Source organism: Ambystoma mexicanum, chromosome 4p (genome assembly GCF_040938575.1).
Source record: "Ambystoma mexicanum isolate Mex_15411 chromosome 4p, UKY_AmexF1_1, whole genome shotgun sequence".
Taxonomy (NCBI): Eukaryota; Metazoa; Chordata; class Amphibia; order Caudata; family Ambystomatidae; genus Ambystoma; species Ambystoma mexicanum.
In genome coordinates, this window is record NC_090927.1 from 43,870,997 (window position 1) to 43,892,282 (window position 21,286).

A 21,286-nucleotide genomic window follows, 5' to 3' on the forward strand; every position below is an offset into this window, starting at 1 on the left:
ACAGATCTCAAACCACAAAATGAATGCATTCAAACTAGCAAGAATGTAATGGCCAACATGTCCCGGTTCAGAAAAGTAATATTAATAATACGCACCATCCTGCGTTCATAGCATGCTCACATATCCGCCCAACCACCGTGCAATAACATACGGGCAATTATTCATCACTTCATCATACGCATTCCTTTAGGGCTCCTTAAACACTTCATGACAATCCTGCACTTCATACATCTATAATAATCAGTCATGTTTCCATCTGCCTACACACAGAGCCACACATACATACATATATATATATATACATCACTTGACAACTGAGGATGCAGTGGCCAGAAAATTACACTTATGCCTATGCCCCCAGAATACCATCATCATAAACGTCATCATTGGTCTTTACAACAGTAAACATAGCAGAGCAGACTAACACTTCATGAATGACAGTCCATATATTCCCCCTGGAAATCCTGCAAAAATGGTTAAACACTCACAGAACAATATATATTTAGTTTAAGAAAATGTCTTTTGTGGTGTTTATTGGTGTTATACATACGCCATGCCCCCTCAGACAAACCTCAAGTCCACCGTGCACATTCCCAGCCAGGCACACCATCATTCCCATCAAACTGTCACCCTTTAGAATATAAGCAGCACCCACCATCCTTTGCAGATAGCACACCATCCATTTATATCGTGGCAACATCCGGTCCCTGCAGAAATACTGGCACATGCACCAATTCATTAATATAATATTATGGCCAATAGCACCCTATTCATTTACATTATGGCAATAGACATTCTTCCCCAAAGGTTACAATATAACATTAAATGCGTAACGCCAGGAAATCACAGTCATAAACTCCACCAACAGTACAGAGCGTTCCACGACGTCATCAGTATGACTACAGCTACCGGGCTGCACGGATCTCCGGCACCCTCATGGATCCATTCAAAGTTGCTTAAATGGCTGGAAAGGATTCACCATGGCCAAAACACAAGATATAGGGTGCCCACAGGAACATTTAAGCAGCATTGCACTATATCCAGCTGCTTTGCCCCAATGATGCCCAAGCAGCCCTCACAGTATCTTAGGTGCAGGGGAGCAGTACATTTCTCAGCAGGCGCTGCGTGTCGGCTGCCTGCCAAAGATATGTACAGAACCTACACCTTGCACAGACACATCTTATGGGGACTTCTCCATGGGCAGCTGGCTGGATGAGTGCAGGGTAGGAGTTCTCCTGGGCTCGTCTGTTTATTGGTGTTGCAGGTGGCAGCTCTTCTCCAGCATATGTTCGCCTCACACAAAGGGATCCGCAGGCATTCTCCAGCAAGTCCATCTCATATAAGGGATCGGCAGGCATTCTCCAGCAAGTCCATCTCATATAAGGGATCAGCAGGCATTCTCCAGCAAGTCCATCTCATATAAGGGATCGGCGGGCATTCTCCAGCAAGTCCATCTCATATAAGGGATCAGCGGGCATTCTCCAGCTAGTCCATCTCATATAAGGGATCCGCAGGCATTCTCCAGCAAGTCCATCTCATATAAGGGATCAGCGGGCATTCTCCAGCTAGTCCATCTCATATAAGGGATCCGCAGGCATTCTCCAGCAAGTCCATCTCATATAAGGGATCCGTAGGCATTCTCCAGCAAGTCCATCCCATATAAGGGATCAGCGGGCATTCTCCAGCAAGTCCATCCCATATAAGGGATCATAGGGCATTCTCCAGCAAGTCCATCCCATATAAGGGATCATAGGGCATTCTCCAGCAAGTCCATCTCATATAAGGGATCAGCGGGCATTCTCCAGCAAGTCCATCTCATATAAGGGATCGGCGGGCATTCTCCAGCAAGTCCATCTCATATAAGGGATCAGCGGGCATTCTCCAGCTAGTCCATCTCATATAAGGGATCAGCGGGCATTCTCCAGCAAGTCCATCTCATATAAGGGATCAGCGGGCATTCTCCAGCAAGTCCATCTCATATAAGGGATCCGCAGGCATTCTCCAGCAAGTCCATCTCATATAAGGGATCAGCAGGCATTCTCCAGCAAGTCCATCTCATATAAGGGATCAGCTGGCATTCTCCAGCAAGTCCATCTCATATAAGGGATCAGCGGGCATTCTCCAGCAAGTCCATCTCATATAAGGGATCGGCGGGCATTCTCCAGCAAGTCCATCTCATATAAGGGATCGGCGGGCATTCTCCAGCAAGTCCATCTCATATAAGGGATCAGCGGGCATTCTCCAGCTAGTCCATCTCATATAAGGGATCAGCGGGCATTCTCCAGCAAGTCCATCTCATATAAGGGATCAGCGGGCATTCTCCAGCAAGTCCATCTCATATAAGGGATCCGCAGGCATTCTCCAGCAAGTCCATCTCATATAAGGGATCAGCAGGCATTCTCCAGCAAGTCCATCTCATATAAGGGATCAGCTGGCATTCTCCAGCAAGTCCATCTCATATAAGGGATCAGCGGGCATTCTCCAGCAAGTCCATCTCATATAAGGGATCCGCAGGCATTCTCCAGCAAGTCCATCTCATATAAGGGATCGGCGGGCATTCTCCAGCAAGTCCATCTCATATAAGGGATCAGCGGGCATTCTCCAGCTAGTCCATCTCATATAAGGGATCAGCGGGCATTCTCCAGCAAGTCCATCTCATATAAGGGATCAGCGGGCATTCTCCAGCAAGTCCATCTCATATAAGGGATCCGCAGGCATTCTCCAGCAAGTCCATCTCATATAAGGGATCAGCAGGCATTCTCCAGCAAGTCCATCTCATATAAGGGATCAGCTGGCATTCTCCAGCAAGTCCATCTCATATAAGGGATCAGCGGGCATTCTCCAGCAAGTCCATCTCATATAAGGGATCCGCAGGCATTCTCCAGCAAGTCCATCTCATATAAGGGATCAGCGGGCATTCTCCAGCAAGTCCATCTCATATAAGGGATCAGCAGGCATTCTCCAGCAAGTCCATCTCATATAAGGGATCAGCGGGCATTCTCCAGCAAGTCCATCTCATATAAGGGATCCGCGGGCATTCTCCAGCAAGTCCATCTCATATAAGGGATCAGCGGGCATTCTCCAGCAAGTCCATCTCATATAAGGGATCAGCGGGCATTCTCCAGCAAGTCCATCTCATATAAGGGATCCGCAGGCATTCTCCAGCAAGTCCATCTCATATAAGGGATCTGCAGGCATTCTCCAGCAAGTCCATCTCATATAAGGGATCAGCAGGCATTCTCCAGCAAGTCCATCTCATATAAGGGATCAGCGGGCATTCTCCAGCAAGTCCATCTCATATAAGGGATCCGCAGGCATTCTCCAGCAAGTCCATCTCATACATATAAGGGATCAGCTGGCATTCTCCAGCAAGTCCATCTCATATAAGGGATCAGCGGGCATTCTCCAGCAAGTCCATCTCATATAAGAGATGTCTCCAGCAAGTCCATCTCATATAAGGGATCCGCAGGCATTCTCCAGCAAGTCCATCTCATATAAGGGATCAGCGGGCATTCTCCAGCAAGTCCATCTCATATAAGGGATCAGCGGGCATTCTCCAGCAAGTCCATCTCATATAAGGGATCCGCAGGCATTCTCCAGCAAGTCCATCTCATATAAGGGATCCGCGGGCATTCTCCAGCAAGTCCATCCCATATAAGGGATCAGCGGGCATTCTCCAGCAAGTCCATCTCATATAAGGGATCCGCAGGCATTCTCCAGCAAGTCCATCTCATATAAGGGATCCGCAGGCATTCTCCAGCAAGTCCATCCCATATAAGGGATCCGCAGGCATTCTCCAGCAAGTCCATCCCATATAAGGGATCATCAGGCATTCTCCAGCAAGTCCATCCCATATAAGGGATCCGCAGGCATTCTCCAGCAAGTCCATCTCATATAAGGGATCAGCAGGCATTCTCCAGCAAGTCCATCTCATATAAGGGATCAGCAGGCATTCTCCAGCAAGTCCATCCCATATAAGGGATCCGCAGGCATTCTCCAGCAAGTCCATCTCTTATAAGGGATCCGCGGGCATTCTCCAGCAAGTCCATCTCATATAATGGATCAGCGGGCATTCTCCAGCAAGTCCATCTCATATAAGGGATCAGCGGGCATTCTCCAGCAAGTCCATCTCATATAAGGGATCAGCGGGCATTCTCCAGCAAGTCCATCTCATATAAGGGATCAGCTGGCATTCTCCAGCAAGTCCATCCCATATAAGGGATCCGCAGGCATTCTCCAGCAAGTCCATCCCATATAAGGGATCCGCAGGCATTCTCCTCCAGCAAGTCCATCCCATATAAGGGATCCGCAGGCATTCTCCAGCAAGTCCATCTCTTATAAGGGATCCGCAGGCATCATCAATATATTTTTCTGGGACCAGCAGGCGCCTTCTGATCCCATCCTCGTCGCCACTTGTAGTATTCATGACACTGGAGAAGCAGGTTAGATGATGGAGGCTGGTTTATATAAAAGTAGTAGGCTTTATTACAAGTTACAGGGTAAGCTTGGATAAGAGACAGGAGCTCGGTATAACACCTCCACTCAGTAAACTCTCCCATCCTGAAGATCCCAACTGTAACAATTGGAATGTCCCATCAGGTTCTGGATGACAATACAACAATCTACTATCTGCACAGTGTGCACCCAGTGCAGAGAAATACTCCAGATACTACACACTCTAAAACTAGCTCCAACCTGGAGCACACACGTTTCCCCCTCTTTCTTTTCAGCTCTTGTGGTGGAGCGTGTTGCCAGCACCTCTCTTTTTCTCAGTTCCAACATGGAGCACAAAACACACAGCTTTCACCGTAGTTGCTTGTTGTTTTTTTCTTTGAGCTCTACTGTGGAGCACACTGTGGGCACCCGCTCTGTTGTAATGTGAGCACGAGTGCCATGGCTTGTTATGTTATGCTACTTTGCATTTATATAGCGCCTTATGTACCATTGGTATGGTCTGAAGGCGCTGGTAAGTTGAACGCCCTCGGGAGCCGGAATTCAGGTCAGTAGAGAGAATAGAGAGTGCCATAAGGTGCGTGTGAGCACCGGGTATGTGTGCAGCTGGTGTGGCTAGTGATAGCTGCTTCTTAGCTGTAGGTGTGGAGGCTGACAGATCAGGAGTATGTGTTCGTTCTGGCAGGTTGTTATCCAGAACGATTTGGCTGCGTTAGGCCTGAGGAGAATGCCTAGGCTGGAGGGTGAGTACCAGCGGTGTTTAGTTAGGGTATTGGGGAGTAAGAGGCAAATGATGGTAGGAGAACAGCTATACCGAATGGTGTCATAGTATCGCTGTGTTCTAGTTGAGTGGTGATGTAAAGAAGAGAGTAAGCGTGGAGGTGTAATATGGTGGTTTACCTTAGGTGTTTGAGACCGATCCCACTCCAATAGTTCCATGTACTCCATCCGTCCCATGTATTCCGACTGCTCCATGCATTACGACCGTGTCAAGCACCCAACATCGCTCGTTTCAATGCTCTTTCAAACGTCCATGTACGTCACCCCATTCTATGCATTTCAATCCGTTCCATGCACTCCTATCGGTTTCATGTACTCCAGTCCGGTCCATGCACTGTGCACAGTCACATGTTGGGGCCACGTGTGCAGACACGTGGTCCGCACTAATAAAGGTGCCGAGCAGTCTCCCGCTGGGCAGTTGCAGTAAGAGGCTACAGCCAGTAGGAGCGCTGCGCGCAAAAGAGAGAAATACATACAGATGGACTGGATTTGAATCTCCTGCCTTGGGGGAGACCTCTGCCGCATCCTTGTAGGAGGACTTACCTCCCGCCTGAGGGAGATGCAGCGTGTCTGGCCTGCAGCAGAGATCTCCTGCCTTAGGAGGGTGGGCACAGCACCATGTTCAAGGACTCCCGCCTGTAGGGGGCAAACAGCGCACAAGCCGGCAATGAAAACAAAGAAAACAAGGCGATGTGCATCTCCCCGCATGGTGGAGGGAAGCGGATCATCGCTGCCAAGGAAGTAAGTCTCCTGCCTTAGAGGAATGCATGTGGCACGCACACCAACTCATCCTCTGAAGGGCTCCTGCCCAGGGGAGATGAAAGGAGGGCATGAGGGCAACCTCCCGTACTGCAACTCAGGTGTCTCTCTGCATGCAGACAACAAGGTTGATCCTCCCACTGCACGCAGACAAAAGGGTTGATCCTGCCTGGGGGGAGTACAGCAACCAGCGCTGCCCCATCCTGGAGACACTCCTGACTGGGGGAGGAAAGCAGCCCATGCTGCGCCAGCAAAAGAGACATGCTCCTGCCTGGGGGAGAGCAGGCGGCCCATGCCGCCACATGGACATGAAGTGCTCCTGCCTGGGGGACAGCAGGCGGCCGATGCCAGCACATGGACATGAAGTGCTCCTCATGGACATGAAGTGCTCCTGCCTGGGGGACAGCAGGCGGCCGATGCCAGCACATGGACATGAAGTGCTCCTGCCTGGGGAAGAGCAGGCGGCCCATGCCGCCACATGGACATGAAGTGCTCCTGCCTGGGGGAGAGCAGGCGGCCCATGCCGCCACATGGACATGAAGTGCTCCTGCCTGGGGGACAGCAGGCGGCCGATGCCAGCACATGGACATGAAGTGCTCCTCATGGACATGAAGTGCTCCTGCCTGGGGGACAGCAGGCGGCCGATGCCAGCACATGGACATGAAGTGCTCCTGCCTGGGGAAGAGCAGGCGGCCCATGCCGCCACATGGACATGAAGTGCTCCTGCCTGGGGGAGAGCAGGCGGCCCATGCCGCCACATGGACATGAAGTGCTCCTGCCTGGGGGAGAGCAGGCGGCCCATGCCGCCACATGGACATGAAGTGCTCCTGCCTGGGGGAGAGCAGGCGGCCCATGCCAGCACATGGACATGAAGTGCTCCTGCCTGGGGGAGAGCAGGCGGCCCATGCCGCCACATGGACATGAAGTGCTCCTGCCTGGGGGAGAGCAGGCGGCCGATGCCGCCACATGGACATGAAGTGCTCCTGCCTGGGGGACAGCAGGCGGCCGATGCCAGCACATGGACATGAAGTGCTCCTCGTGGACATGAAGTGCTCCTGCCTGGGGGACAGCAGGCGGCCGATGCCAGCACATGGACATGAAGTGCTCCTGCCTGGGGAAGAGCAGGCGGCCCATGCCGCCACATGGACATGAAGTGCTCCTGCCTGGGGGAGAGCAGGCGGCCCATGCCGCCACATGGGCATGAAGTGCTCCTGCCTGGGGGACAGCAGGCGGCCGATGCCAGCACATGGACATGAAGTGCTCCTCATGGACATGAAGTGCTCCTGCCTGGGGGACAGCAGGCGGCCGATGCCAGCACATGGACATGAAGTGCTCCTGCCTGGGGAAGAGCAGGCGGCCCATGCCGCCACATGGACATGAAGTGCTCCTGCCTGGGGGAGAGCAGGCGGCCCATGCCGCCACATGGACATGAAGTGCTCCTGCCTGGGGGAGAGCAGGCGGCCCATGCCGCCACATGGACATGAAGTGCTCCTGCCTGGGGGAGAGCAGGCGGCCCATGCTGCCACGAGGACATTCGAGTTCTCCTGCCTGGGGGAGAGCAGGCGGCCCATGCTGCCACGAGGACATTCAAGTTCTCCTGACTGGGGGAGAGCAGGCATCCCATTCTGCCACAAGGATGCTATGAACTCCTGCCTGGGGGAGGACAGCGGCCCACCCTGCAACAGTGTATTCAGCGGCTCACACCGTGACAGCACTACAGGCCCTTACCTGGGGCAAAAGCCAGAGGAGCACCCTGGCCCACTGGACACTGGAAACAGGCGCTCTTGCCAGAGGGAGAGGTGCACTGCCTCCAACAAGGCACTCCTGTCTGGGGGAGAGGTGCTCTGCCTAAAGCCACTTATGACTGGGGGAGAAACTCAAAGAAGAAGCACAGCTTGGCAAGACCCGGCACCGCAACGGCTTTTGCAGGAAGCCACCAACGTGACTCTGCCTATCCTTGCGGCCAACGGGTCAAGAGCAGGTCATACATTGGGGCACATCCCCAACACTCAACGGGAGTAGAGCGGCACAAACCGTGGCTGCAGTAGCTGTACCCCAGAGCCCAGGACACTAAGTGAACACTCCCGCCTGGAAGGGAGCCAGCAGATGGCACGACATGGACCGCTGCCCATCCTGCAACTCCCACCTGGAAGGGAGTCCACAGAGAGCATGACATGGACCGCCGTCAGTTCTGCACCTCGAGCTACTCCCACCTGGAAGAGAGCCTGCAGATGGCACGACATGGACCACTGCCCATCCTGCACCCAAGCACCACAAGTCCCTGCCACGATGCTGGCATGACCGCGGCTCTCCCAGAGGAGAGTGCTTATGTGACTATAGTGACTGCCTATCCTTGTGGACAATGGGCCAGGTGCAGATCACACAGCGTGGGATGTCCCCGCCAACACCAGCACCCGAGAGTGGTGCGGCAAGCTTCGCTGCTGCAGTGGCTGTACACCAGAGGAGAGCAAGGAAGAACTCTTGCCTGGGGGAGGTCTCAAAGAACAACAGCCAGCCAGGCCACAGCTCTCCCTGAAGAGAGTGCTCAGCGCGGCCGTCGCCACTCCAACACAAGTGGCATCTGTGAAGCAGAGGGAAGACCCGGGTATTGCATGGCCCTGATCACTTCAAGTGCCAACTCTTGCAGCAGGGAGCCTCAACAGGGTGGGACTGCCGCTGCAGTGGTAGCAAGTAAGAAATCCCGCCTTAGAGGAATGCATGTGGCACGCACACCAACTCATCCTCTGAAGGGCTCCTGCCCAGGGGAGATGAAAGGAGGGCATGAGGGCAACCTCCCGTACTGCAGTGGTAGCAAGTAAGAAATCCCGCCTGTAGAGAGAACCTGGGCACGGGTCTCCCCGCTGCCATTCAGCTGTTCCTCACCTGGCGAGAGATGGAAGGAGAGTGTCCTTCCCTGGCCCCTATCTGAATGGGAGAAAAGGGGCCCGAAAGACTCCAGACTATGGTCTGCGCAAAGGGACAAACAGCACTCAGGCCCGCTGGAGGACCACCCTATAGCAGACGGGCCAGAGACCTGCTGGGAAGATGATAGCCGATGAGGCCCCCGATATCACCGGCTAGTGGCGCGCTTTCCATCATGGGCGAGCCGACATAGAGGGACTGCCCTGTGGCCATCTGCCGATGTGGCACCGGTATCCCTGGTGCGGCTCTTCTGGCCAGTGGGTTCATCCCCACTTCCACCTTGAACTAGTAAAGGTTACAGTAACGGCGCCCCAATGGCATGTTACACCCCAATGAGTTTATACCACACCAAAGAGGTATGTTGGTAATGCAGTGACACCGCAAAAGTGATATGTGTGTAAAGTGGGCCCTGTACAACAGCCTGACATCCATGCTGGCGAGAACTGCAAGCGGAAAAGGGAGTTAGCATCACCCTTCACAAGACTAACCCCTGGGAGTGCATCCTTGTAGCTAGTGTGTACAGGAGCAGGCCTAACTGAGAATGTATGTGTATGTGGTCCAAGATGACACATGAGGTCAGTGTGAGCGTTAGCAGTCGTTGTAGCACGTGCCATCTTAAACGTTAAACATTTGTTTGTCTTCACCCTTGGCATGGGATGTTGTAAAGCGAGCACGAGTGCCGTGGCTCGGGCAGAGCCACATGTTGGGGCCATGTGTGCAGACATGTGGCCCGCACTAATACAGGTGCTGAGTGGTCTCCCGCTGGGCAGTTGCACTAACAGGCTACAGCCGTGTCTGTGTGGTTATTCAGGCGCTGTGTCCCCCGTGTGCCATGGGCCCTCTGGGCAGCCCCACACTGAGGGCCACCACCATCATGACGGTGGCCGGAGACCCCAGCTCTCCATGACATGCCCGCTCCCTCTGTTGTTTTCCAGCTCTGACACAGAACACTTTATTATTCACTGCTGATGCAGCCCGGGACCCCACAGGGAGGAGCGTCAGCTGTGCAGCAAAGTGCAGACTCTCACTGCCGCTTGCGTGGCTGGGCTGCGCACTCACCTTCCTGGACCCCACAGGGAGGAGCGTCAGCTGTGCGCAAAGTGCAGACTCTCACTGCCGCTTGCGGAGGCTGGGCTGCGCACTCACCTTCCTGGACCCCACAGGGAGGAGCGTCAGCTGTGCGCAAAGTGCAGACTCTCACTGCCGCTTGCGGAGGCTGGGCTGCGCACTCACCTTCCTGGACCCCACAGGGAGGAGCGTCAGCTGTGCGCAAAGTGCAGACTCTCACTGCCGCTTGCGGAGGCTGGGCTGCGCACTCACCTTCCTGGACTCCACAGGGAGGAGCGTCAGCTGTGCAGCAAAGTGCAGACTCTCACTGCCGCTTGCGTGGCTGGGCTGCGCACTCACCTTCCTGGACCCCACAGGGAGGAGCGTCAGCTGTGCGCAAAGTGCAGACTCTCACTGCCGCTTGCGGAGGCTGGGCTGCGCACTCACCTTCCTGGACCCCACAGGGAGGAGCGTCAGCTGTGCGCAAAGTGCAGACTCTCACTGCCGCTTGCGGAGGCTGGGCTGCGCACTCACCTTCCTGGACTCCACAGGGAGGAGCGTCAGCTGTGCAGCAAAGTGCAGACTCTCACTGCCGCTTGCGGAGGCTGGGCTGCGCACTCACCTTCCTGGACCCCACAGGGAGGAGCGTCAGCTGTGCAGCAAAGTGCAGACTCTCACTGCCGCTTGCGTGGCTGGGCTGCGCACTCACCTTCCTGGACCCCACAGGGAGGAGCGTCAGCTGTGCGCAAAGTGCAGACTCTCACTGCCGCTTGCGGAGGCTGGGCTGCGCACTCACCTTCCTGGACTCCACAGGGAGGAGCGTCAGCTGTGCGCAAAGTGTAGACTCTCACTGCCGCTTGCGGAGGCTGGGCTGCGCACTCACCTTCCTGGACTCCACAGGGAGGAGCGTCAGCTGTGCGCAAAGTGCAGACTCTCACTGCCGCTTGCGTGGCTGGGCTGCGCACTCACCTTCCTGGACCCCACAGGGAGGAGCGTCAGCTGTGCGCAAAGTGCAGACTCTCACTGCCGCTTGCGGAGGCTGGGCTGCGCACTCACCTTCCTGGACTCCACAGGGAGGAGCGTCAGCTGTGCGCAAAGTGTAGACTCTCACTGCCGCTTGCGGAGGCTGGGCTGCGCACTCACCTTCCTGGACCCCACAGGGAGGAGCGTCAGCTGTGCGCAAAGTGCAGACTCTCACTGCCGCTTGCGTGGCTGGGCTGCGCACTCACCTTCCTGGACTCCACAGGGAGGAGCGTCAGCTGTGCGCAAAGTGCAGACTCTCACTGCCGCTTGCGGAGGCTGGGCTGCGCACTCACCTTCCTGGAGTCCCCAGGGAGGAGCGTCAGCTGTGCGCAAAGTGCAGACTCTCACTGCCGCTTGCGGAGGCTGGGCTGCGCACTCACCTTCCTGGACTCCCCAGGGAGGAGCGTCAGCTGTGCAGCAAAGTGCAGACTCTCACTGCCGCTTGCGGAGGCTGGGCTGCGCACTCACCTTCCTGGACCCCACAGGGAGGAGCGTCAGCTGTGCGCAAAGTGCAGACTCTCACTGCCGCTTGCGTGGCTGGGCTGCGCACTCACCTTCCTGGACTCCACAGGGAGGAGCGTCAGCTGTGCGCAAAGTGCAGACTCTCACTGCCGCTTGCGTGGCTGGGCTGCGCACTCACCTTCCTGGACTCCACAGGGAGGAGCGTCAGCTGTGCGCAAAGTGCAGACTCTCACTGCCGCTTGCGTGGCTGGGCTGCGCACTCACCTTCCTGGACCCCACAGGGAGGAGCGTCAGCTGTGCGCAAAGTGCAGACTCTCACTGCCGCTTGCGTGGCTGGGCTGCGCACTCACCTTCCTGGACTCCACAGGGAGGAGCGTCAGCTGTGCGCAAAGTGCAGACTCTCACTGCCGCTTGCGGAGGATGGGCTGCACACTCACCTTCCTGGACTCCACAGGGAGGAGCGTCAGCTGTGCGCAAAGTGCAGACTCTCACTGCCGCTTGCGTGGCTGGGCTGCGCACTCACCTTCCTGGACTCCACAGGGAGGAGCTTCAGCTGTGCGCAAAGTGCAGACTCTCACTGCCGCTTGCGGAGGCTGGGCTGCGCACTCACCTTCCTGGACTCCACAGGGAGGAGCGTCAGCTGTGCGCAAAGTGCAGACTCTCACTGCCGCTTGCGGAGGCTGGGCTGCGCACTCACCTTCCTGGACCCCACAGGGAGGAGCGTCAGCTGTGCAGCAAAGTGCAGACTCTCACTGCCGCTTGCGGAGGCTGGGCTGCGCACTCACCTTCCTGGACCCTACAGGGAGGAGCGTCAGCTGTGCGCAAAGTGTAGACTCTCACTGCCGCTTGCGGAGGCTGGGCTGCGCACTCACCTTCCTGGACTCCACAGGGAGGAGCGTCAGCTGTGCAGCAAAGTGCAGACTCTCACTGCCGCTTGCGGAGGCTGGGCTGCGCACTCACCTTCCTGGACTCCACAGGGAGGAGCGTCAGCTGTGCGCAAAGTGTAGACTCTCACTGCCGCTTGCGGAGGCTGGGCTGCGCACTCACCTTCCTGGACTCTACAGGGAGGAGCGTCAGCTGTGCGCAAAGTGTAGACTCTCACTGCCGCTTGCAGAGGCTGGGCTGCGCACTCACCTTCCTGGACTCCACAGGGAGGAGCGTCAGCTGTGCGCAAAGTGCAGACTCTCACTGCCGCTTGCGTGGCTGGGCTGCGCACTCACCTTCCTGGACCCCACAGGGAGGAGCGTCAGCTGTGCGCAAAGTGCAGACTCTCACTGCCGCTTGCGTGGCTGGGCTGCGCACTCACCTTCCTGGACTCCACAGGGAGGAGCGTCAGCTGTGCGCAAAGTGCAGACTCTCACTGCCGCTTGCGGAGGCTGGGCTGCGCACTCACCTTCCTGGACTCCACAGGGAGGAGCGTCAGCTGTGCGCAAAGTGCAGACTCTCACTGCCGCTTGCGGAGGCTGGGCTGCGCACTCACCTTCCTGGACTCCACAGGGAGGAGCGTCAGCTGTGCGCAAAGTGCAGACTCTCACTGCCGCTTGCGGAGGCTGGGCTGCGCACTCACCTTCCTGGACTCCACAGGGAGGAGCGTCAGCTGTGCGCAAAGTGCAGACTCTCACTGCCGCTTGCGGAGGCTGGGCTGCGCACTCACCTTCCTGGACCCCACAGGGAGGAGCGTCAGCTGTGCGCAAAGTGCAGACTCTCACTGCCGCTTGCGGAGGCTGGGCTGCGCACTCACCTTCCTGGACTCCACAGGGAGGAGCGTCAGCTGTGCAGCAAAGTGCAGACTCTCACTGCCGCTTGCGGTGGCTGGGCTGCGCACTCACCTTCCTGGACTCTACAGGGAGGAGCGTCAGCTGTGCGCAAAGTGCAGACTCTCACTGCCGCTTGCGGAGGCTTGGCTGCGCACTCACCTTCCTGGACTCTACAGGGAGGAGCGTCAGCTGTGCGCAAAGTGTAGACTCTCACTGCCGCTTGCGGAGGCTGGGCTGCGCACTCACCTTCCTGGACTCCACAGGGAGGAGCTTCAGCTGTGCGCAAAGTGCAGACTCTCACTGCCGCTTGCGGAGGCTGGGCTGCGCACTCACCTTCCTGGACTCCACAGGGAGGAGCGTCAGCTGTGCGCAAAGTGCAGACTCTCACTGCCGCTTGCGGAGGCTGGGCTGCGCACTCACCTTCCTGGACCCCACAGGGAGGAGCGTCAGCTGTGCAGCAAAGTACAGACTCTCACTGCCGCTTGCGGAGGCTGGGCTGCGCACTCACCTTCCTGGACTCTACAGGGAGGAGCGCCAGCTGTGCGCAAAGTGTAGACTCTCACTGCCGCTTGCGGAGGCTGGGCTGCGCACTCACCTTCCTGGACCCCACAGGGAGGAGCGTCAGCTGTGCGCAAAGTGCAGACTCTCACTGCCGCTTGCGGAGGCTGGGCTGCGCACTCACCTTCCTGGACTCCACAGGGAGGAGCGTCAGCTGTGCGCAAAGTGCAGGCTCTCACTGCCGCTTGCGGAGGCTGGGCTGCGCACTCACCTTCCTGGACTCCATAGGGAGGAGCGTCAGCTGTGCGCAAAGTGCAGGCTCTCACTGCCGCTTGCGGAGGCTGGGCTGCGCACTCACCTTCCTGGAGTCCCCAGGGAGGAGCGTCAGCTGTGCGCAAAGTGCAGACTCTCACTGCCGCTTGCGGAGGCTGGGCTGCGCACTCACCTTCCTGGAGTCCCCAGGGAGGAGCGTCAGCTGTGCGCAAAGTGCAGACTCTCACTGCCGCTTGCGGAGGCTGGGCTGCGCACTCACCTTCCTGGACCCCACAGGGAGGAGCGTCAGCTGTGCAGCAAAGTGCAGACTTTCACTGCCGCTTGCGGAGGCTGGGCTGCGCACTCACCTTCCTGGACTCCACAGGGAGGAGCGTCAGCTGTGCGCAAAGTGCAGACTCTCACTGCCGCTTGCGGAGGCTGGGCTGCGCACTCACCTTCCTGGAGTCCCAAGGGAGGAGCGTCAGCTGTGCGCAAAGTGCAGACTCTCACTGCTGCTTGCGTGGCTGGGCTGCGCACTCACCTTCCTGGACTCCACAGGGAGGAGCGTCAGCTGTGCGCAAAGTGCAGACTCTCACTGCCGCTTGCGGAGGCTGGGCTGCGCACTCACCTTCCTGGAGTCCCCAGGGAGGAGCGTCAGCTGTGCGCAAAGTGCAGACTCTCACTGCCGCTTGCGGAGGCTGGGCTGCGCACTCACCTTCCTGGACTCCCCAGGGAGGAGCGTCAGCTGTGCAGCAAAGTGCAGACTCTCACTGCCGCTTGCGGAGGCTGGGCTGCACACTCACCTTCCTGGACTCCACAGGGAGGAGCGTCAGCTGTGCGCAAAGTGCAGACTCTCACTGCTGCTTGCGGAGGATGGGCTGCGCACTCACCTTCCTGGACTCCACAGGGAGGAGCGTCAGCTGTGCGCTAAGTGCAGACTCTCACTGCCGCTTGCGGAGGATGGGCTGCACACTCACCTTCCTGGACCCCACAGGGAGGAGCGTCAGCTGTGCGCAAAGTGCAGACTCTCACTGCCGCTTGCGAAGGATGGGCTGCACACTCACCTTCCTGGACCCCACAGGGAGGAGCGTCAGCTGTGCGCAAAGTGCTCACTCTCACTGCCGCTTGCGTGGCTGGGCTGCGCACTCACCTTCCTGGACCCCACAGGGAGGAGCGTCAGCTGTGCGCAAAGTGCAGACTCTCACTGCCGCTTGCGGAGGATGGGCTGCACACTCACCTTCCTGGACCCCACAGGGAGGAGCGTCAGCTGTGCGCAAAGTGCTCACTCTCACTGCCGCTTGCGGAGGCTGGGCTGCGCACTCACCTTCCTGGACTCCCCAGGGAGGAGCGTCAGCTGTGCGCAAAGTGCAGACTCTCACTGCCGCTTGCGGAGGATGGGCTGCACACTCACCTTCCTGGACCCCACAGGGAGGAGCGTCAGCTGTGCGCAAAGTGCTCACTCTCACTGCCGCTTGCGTGGCTGGGCTGCGCACTCACCTTCCTGGACCCCACAGGGAGGAGCGTCAGCTGTGCGCAAAGTGCAGACTCTCACTGCCGCTTGCGGAGGATGGGCTGCACACTCACCTTCCTGGACCCCACAGGGAGGAGCGTCAGCTGTGCGCAAAGTGCTCACTCTCACTGCCGCTTGCGGAGGCTGGGCTGCGCACTCACCTTCCTGGACCCCACAGGGAGGAGCGTCAGCTGTGCGCAAAGTGCTCACTCTCACTGCCGCTTGCGTGGCTGGGCTGTGCACTCACCTTCCTTTCTTTTAGTTGCTCAGACCCAGAGCGCGCACAGTCACCTTTTAAAAATGTAAGAGCTCCGATGACTGAGCGCAAAGGGAAAACCCTGCCTGATGCTCTGGGTCTGATCGGAGCAGGATTGCAGACCCCAGCGACCAGAAGGGGCTGTTGCTGAGGCAACATCTAATTCCTTCATCGCTCCAAACCCAGAGCACATGACCTTCAGCGCCCGCGGCATGGAGCCGCAGCTGCAGGTCACTGCAGGGTGTCCTAGCCCCTCGCCGTCATGGTTATAGGATGGTCCGTGGGCACACAAGCTGCCCTGATCGGTGATGGAGGCACCCAGCAGGGACACCATTTGCCATGATCACACAGCGGACATTATTTTGCGGGATCACCCCGTATTTGGGGACTCTGTCCTGCAGTTTGCAGAGTGCCTGTGCGCGACTTGCTTTGTTCCCTGGAGTGTGACTCTTGGGAGACAGCAAGTCGGGACAGCCTGCCTCCAGCACAGCCACTCTGCAAACCAAAGTGGCCATCTACACAGCACGGCGCTGCCGCCTGCAGTTTTCTTTCTCTCCTTTTGTCTTGCTGCTAACGCTCTGACACCTGTCTTCATAAATAATAAAGCCTGGTGTTAAGAGCCATTAACAAATTGTTTAAATTACAAATGGGGCGGGCCAAACGTGAATGACACTGTGACATCATCATCACCCTGTGGACAAGTGTCCAGCAAAAGGATCTAATAGAGTGACCACCCTACGGACAGTCACCAGGGGCACCCAGATCTACAAAGTAACACAGCGTAAACACGAAGGCCAAGAGACATAAGTGCCTGTCATGGAGTCTGCATACTACTGCACGTGGATTCTGAGGCTTTTTATTGTGAGCCTGTAATGACAGATTCATGACTGACATTCTTAAAGGAGACAGCACCACATTTATAGTTCATAAAAACATTTGCAGGTGGCAATAGACCATAAATGGCAAGGGTAGGAAATATGTGTACAAATGATCTTTTAGAGACACCCCTTGTTGGGGGTGTGTCCTGGCCCCCATGCTGTCCCGTAAACCCCCACCCTGTAAGGACCACACTCGACACACGTCCTTACAGTTCGGGCTTCCCGGTCGCTCTATCGCGGCTGGGAACGCCCCGTTTATTTATACAGCATGCGGCGGCGTGCAACGTCATGCCGCCGCGTTCGCGTCCCGTCACGGGGCAGCACCACACCTGTATACACATTTAAGGCCATACACTACAAATTTAAACTTTCACAAAAGCAGACAAAATGATTGTACTAAGGTCTGTTTGTGCCAATGGAGTTCTATAGACAATTGCGGATCTGCGCATGTGTGAAAGCATACACACTCAAATTGTGAGCTGAACCGGAAGCGAAGAGCTGCGCATGCACGAGAGCGAAGTCACTGTACATAAATGGTGCCGAAGCGAAGATCTGCGCATGCTCAGAAGTAAAGACCCGGTTGGAGCAGGACTTCCCGCTGGCAGCCTGGACGCTCTCGCGAGATCTGCTCTAGAAACCCCGGCTGGGGGCAGTGTTGCCAACCTAGCGACTTTCTCGCTATATTTAGCGAGAAAGTACGCCCCCCTAGCGACTTTTTAATAAAAAAGCGGCTAGCGAGAAATCTAGCTACTTTTTTCAATTGGTTTGGAGACTTGCTCATTTATGCAAGTTTCCAAACCAATTGAAAAAAGTGCTGTAATTCGCCCGTTTTCTAACGGGAGTAGTGTAAAAACACACACATAACTTAAAAGGGAGGTGTTAAAAGGGGAGGGGGCCACAGTAAAACACACTTATAACTTAAAAGGGAGGTGTTAAAAGGGGAGGGGGCCACAGTAAAAGCCATAAATCGCAGGGGGAAAGAGGAGGTAATTATGCAAATTGGGCAGTGACGTCATCTAGCTACTTCTGGCGACTTCTAGGGGAGCCAATAGCTACTTTCTTCACTGAGGAGTTGGCAACACTGGCTGGGGGTTTGGTGCAGTATAGTCTGCAGTGCGGGCTACATCACTGTATGCTGGAGCTAGCAGTATGTACAATACGTGTTATTTCACCAAACGTGAGAGCAATTGTGCTTCAAATGGTTCTACAGTAGCCTCACTAGGCGGTTGTTTTATTAAACTTATTGAACATTGTCATTTCTAACAGAAGCAATGCACCTGTGAAACTTCAGTGATGGCCGAGGTAATCCTTGAATAGGTGCTGTGACAGGCCCAGTTCAGCTGTATAAAGAAAATACAAATAAGGGAAATGCATCCAGGTATGTCGACGAGACTTCTCTGCTAATATGTTCCCTATTGGTTATTGTTTGTGTTTCATAAGGAAGCTGTTGGGGGGTGGGGGGGGGGGGCAGCTGCTATACTACGAAACATGTATTTAAAAAGGAACATATTACAGGTGAAATATGGCTTGCTAGACTGTGTGCTGAAAAATAAAGAGAGGTTGTTTTTTAAAATGTATTTGTATTGTCCTCTTGAATTGCAGGCACAATTCTTTTTAGTTTTGCTTATCTCCTGACATTTGTCATAGTAAGTGCTAGGCCCATTAATTTCCCCTTTCTTATTCTGCTTTCCTTGTTTCTTAGTTTATTTCAAGCTGAAACTTAGCTCAAGCGCTTTAAATTGGGAGTTGCCAGCACTGGTCCTGGCATTTTATATAGTAGTGCAGTACTGCTGGATGAGGGAGGGTGCCAGCAGTGGTCTTAGTATTTTATACAGTAGCGCAGTACTGCTGGTGGAGGGAAGGTGCCAGCATTGGTCTTGTATTTTATACAGTAGCGCAGTACTACTGGTGGAGGGAGGGTGCCAGTATTGGTCCTGGCATTTTATACTGTATCCCAGTACTGCTGAAGGAGTCAGGGTGCCAGCATTGGGCATGGCATTTTGTACAGTAGCGCAGCACTGCTGGAGGAGGGAGGGTGCCAGCATTGGGCATGGCATTTTGTACAGTAGCGCAGCACTGCTGGAGGAGGGAGGGTGCCAGCATTGTGCTTGGCATTTTATACAGTACCGCAACACTGCTGGAGGAGGGAGGGTGCCAGTGTTCGTCCTGGTATTATATACAGTATCCCAGAACTGCTGAAGGAGGGAGGGTGCCAGAACTGGTCTTAGTATTTTATACAGTAGCGCAGCACTGCTGGAGGAGGGAGGGTGCCAGCATTGGGCATGGCATTTTATACAGTAGCGCAGCACTGCTGGAGGAGGGAGGGTGCTAGCATTGGTCTTGGCATTTAATACAGTACCGCAAAACTGCTGGGGCAGGGAGGGTGCCAGCATTGTGCTTGGCATTTTATACAGTAGCGCAGTACTGATGGTTGAGGGAATGGTGCCAGCATTGAGCTTGGCGTTTTATACAGTAGCGCAGTACTGCTGGTGGAAGGAGGGTGCCAGCACTGGTCTTGGAGTGTTATACAGTAGCGCAGTACTGCTGGTGGAAGGAGGGTGCCAGCACTGGTCTTGGAATGTTATACAGTAGCGCAGTACTGCTGGTGGAGGGAGGGTGCCAGCATTGGTTGGTCTTGGTATTTTATACAGTAGCGCAGTACTGCTGGTGGAGGGAGGGTGCCAGCATTGGTCTTGGTATTTTATACAGTAGCGCAGTACTGCTGGTGGAGGGAGGGTGCCAGCATTGGTCTTGGCATTTTTATACAGTAGCGCAGTACTGATGGTTGAGAGAATGGTGCCAGCATTGAGCTTGGCATTTTATACAGTAGTGCAGAACTGCTGGTTGTGGGAGGATGCCAGCACTGTTCCTGGCATTTTATACAGTAGCACACTACTGTTGGTGGAGGGAGGGTCCCAGCATTGGTCTTGGCATGTTATACAGTAGCGCAGTACTGCTGGTGGAAGGAGGGTGCCAGCATTGGTCTTGCCATGTTATACAGTAGCGCAGGACTGCTGGTGGAGGGAGGGTGCCAGCGTTGGGCCTGGAATTTTATACAGTAGCACAGTACTGCTGGTGGAAGAGGGGTGCCAGCACTGTTCCTGGAATTATATACAGTAGCACACTACTGTTGGTGGAGGGAGGGCTGGAGTTTATTCCGTTTGTTTCAACTGCAGTCTGGGAACATGAAGATTAGGGCTTTTAAGGTGACTAGCTATAAGGGGAAGTATTGGACTATGCCTTTTATTGAGGTGATTAATGAGCGGCTTAGTCATGGAACGTTTTAAGAAATTGAAGCACGACCTATATAAATTATCAATATTTTTCTGTTATTCTGATAGCTGTGGAAAAAGGGATTCAAGTTTTTACTAAAGTAAGGCTGGCTGAGGCTGTGTGTCTGTGAAGGAGTTTGGGGGAAGAGGTGTTATTGAGATGGAGAAGGGGTGGTTGAGTACAGTATACTTGAAGCCAAGATAGGAGAGGGTTTGAAGGATAGAGGAGTGGTCCACTGTATCAAACTAGATAATTTACAAGCCACCCACAACCTCCTCAACTCTAACCCGTAAACCCTAATAGCATTGCGGCTACTTTCCAATGCATTTTATGATTACCTTTAGGTTTGCTACATTTTTCACTTCGAAGGGTGTGTGTGTGTATTTAATTGCACCCTCGGGAGGATAGCTCAGGGGCAATGTGTTTGCCTTGGAAGCAAGACGACACAGAGCAATACAGGTTCGATCCTCGGGTCCGCGCTTAGAAACCTCTGGGTTATAAATAACCTATCATATCATGTATCACCCCCGCTCTCCCCACCATGTTTTTGTTGACTATATTTTCACTGTGTACCAGTTGGGGGCCATTGGGTCAGGGCTGAATTTCCTTTAGGTAAAGGATGATGGAGGGGCAGTGGGGGTGGGGCGGTAGCTGTTGAAGATAATGGTGGAAGAAGAGGAGCAATAGAGAGCAGAGTTGAGTGTAGGATGAGGATAAGGGAGTTCCCTTGAGTGTGAGCATGAAAGGCATGTACGTTGGCATGGGGAAGGTGGTCTGAGAGAGTGACGTCAACCTGTAGTTGGAGGGCTGTATTGATATCGGAGAAGTTGAGGTCGCCTAATAAGCCCATGGGAGTTATTACTGTAGTAGGCCTACTTTAGAAAAGAGTTAGGGTGGTAGGTGAAAAGGATGTTAAGAGGAATGGGACTGAGATATGTATGAAGAAAGGGTGAACGAAGTCGGAGGGGCTGATGGTTACCTTAAAGATCATTAAGCCAACATCAGTGCATTCTTTTTTAATGCTATTAGATGTCGCTTGCGGCACCTGTAAAAGCCCAAACGATTGCATTGACATACTGATTCATGTGTATTGTGTGCTGCAAATGATGACCTCTGCCTCAGTGCCAGTAAAACTGAGATTGTTCGCATTGGGACCCCTGCTCTCACTTTCCCACTTTCACTCTGGCTGGCCTCGCGCCCACCCCCACCTGCAAGGCCAGAGACCTTGGGGTCATCTTTGACTCCACTCTCTCCTTCGCTCACATTTCTGACTTCTCAAAAAATTCAAACTATCAACTACACCTCCTCAGAAGCACTCTACCGTTTCTCATTTTCTTCCTGCGTCTCACTGTCTCCAGAGCCCTAGTTCTCTCTAGGCTGGACTACTGCAACATCCTCTTCCTCAACCTCCCTGCTT